Here is a 2,097-nt window from a genome sequence, read left to right as displayed (position 1 = left end):
TTTACTGTGGAAAAATCTGTCCCCAAGAGCCACTGCCATTACAGAAGGAAAGTTTGTTGACAACTTGGGCTCCCTCCTGTAATCCCCCTCACAGTAGATAGCATTGGACAAGGGGCAAGACACAAGAATCAAGAAAAGCCCTATCACTCAGCATCTTAGAAAAACACGTGTTGGGTCACAAACTATCAGCAAGTATAGTAAGTACTTTTCACATCTAACTTTTCTAAACTTTTTCTAGGTTACAAACCTAAAATTTGATGATACCCCTGACATTCTCCCCAGGGAAATGTCCACATGAACACTCAAATTTACATTCAGTTTCAGAGACTTTAAAGACCTCCTGCTGCCTATGGATGCCAGGTAAGAACCTTTGGAATAGAAGCTAAATCCCTTCGCAGAAATTAAAACATGGTGGGAAAATAGCCATTCACATCTACCATATAAAACAAGGAATTGTTAATACAGAGTGTACAGGGGAACGATGGTCTTTAACACTACCTTGTTAGTTTGAGGAGTAAAGGGTCCTTAGAAACAATTCACATCTCACAGCTCTAGCTTGCAAAGTTCTTAGACAACAGAAATAATAATGATAGTCAAAGCAAAGGTCATTTTGCACCAACCACATGCCAGGCCTCTGGCACCAAACTGTTCATTTATTTAACAAGTAGTTATCAAGAATTTTAGTGGTCATTTTAAATAAGTTAATACACAGAGAAAGCTTAAAGGACAGCTTGACATACAGCAAGTACTCAAGATAAGTTAGCTATTATTATTACAGTCAGGAAGAACTAAGGTATTGGGGGTTTAGTAAAAAGGCCCACCAGGGCACCAGACACCACCTCTCCTTGAAATGTCATTGACCCACTCAAAACATAATAACCAAATATTCCCCTTAAAGCTTATATTTTGGTTAAGACTGCCAGGAAACTATATTTAGTGCAAAAACCCAAAACTACTGCTGAAACCCGGGATCGAACCAGGGACCTTTAGATCTTCAGTCTAACGCTCTCCCAACTGAGCTATTTCAGCTTGTTCAGGTGACTTCTCCTGAATAACTATAATGGAATAATACTTGTTTTATAATAAAAAAAAATCAATACTCAGAGTCAGCTGGAGGTAGGCATTTAACAAATCTTCAGACATGATGAGGTAAGATCCCTGTTTACAAGCTAGATGTAATAAATAATTTCACCTTTCTCAGTTCTGTGTTTAACTGCCCTGCAATCTGTTTTTTCCATTTAAAAATAAATCATGGGGCTTCCCTGGTGGCGCAGTGGTTGAGAGTCTGCCTGCCGATGCAGGGGACACGGGTTCATGCCCCGGTCCGGGAAGATCCCACATGCCGCGGAGCGGCTGGGCCCGTAAGCCATGGCCGCTGAGCCTGTACGTCCGGAGCCTGTGCTCCGCAACGGGAGAAGCCACAGCAGTGAGAGTCTCGCGTACCGCAAAAAAAATAAAAAATAAAATAAAAAAATATATCATGAACTTTTTTCACGTCCAAAAAAATACACGTCTTTACTTGGAATTTCCATCCTAATATATGCTTAATTTCTAGAAAAATGGCAGCTTGGTCCACTTAAAAATTTAATTAAATATCACTTTTTCATAAAAGCAATGTTCCCAGACTTCCCTGGCTGTCCAGTGGTTAAGACTCCGTGCTCCCACTGCTGGGGGCACAGGTTGAATCCCTGGTCAGGGAACTAAGGTCCCACACACCACATTGGCGTGGCTGAAGAAAAAAAAAAAAAAGCAATGTTCCCATAAGCTCATTAACATAGCCAGGATTGGAAACTAGCTGAAGACTAAAGCTCCAAAGAGATCACTGAAGTGTAATGCAGACCAAAAAAATATGAACAAGAAAGATGAAATGAACTGAAAAGCTCTGTGGTACCAGAATAACAGGCCTCCAAAGATACCCAGGTCCTAATGTCACCTGTTGCTGGGTTCTGTTGCTCACTGCTCAGAAAGCTGCTCAAAATTCAGGACTAGAGAGAGAGACAAATGTTGGCAGAAAGGGAAGCTGCTTGTAGTCAGAACTCCGGCAATCTGGGGATGCGGTGGACTCAGTGTCCCCCAGAAACCATCTCTGAAGATTCT

General features: G+C 41.5%; 1 non-coding gene across 1 annotated transcript; it reads right to left on the bottom strand.

Moving 5' to 3' along the window:
• Positions 1-956: 956 nt before the first annotated feature.
• Positions 957-1,029, bottom strand: TRNAF-GAA (transfer RNA phenylalanine (anticodon GAA)). The gene has a single exon. It is a non-coding gene; the product is annotated as a tRNA-Phe (tRNA).
• Positions 1,030-2,097: the final 1,068 nt, after the last annotated feature.

Source organism: Neophocaena asiaeorientalis, unplaced genomic scaffold (genome assembly GCF_003031525.2).
Source record: "Neophocaena asiaeorientalis asiaeorientalis breed wild unplaced genomic scaffold, Neophocaena_asiaeorientalis_V1.1 scaffold86, whole genome shotgun sequence".
Classification (NCBI taxonomy): Eukaryota; Metazoa; Chordata; class Mammalia; order Artiodactyla; family Phocoenidae; genus Neophocaena; species Neophocaena asiaeorientalis.
Note: the sequence above shows the minus strand (reverse complement) of the source record. Positions and strands in the feature narration are given on the sequence as shown.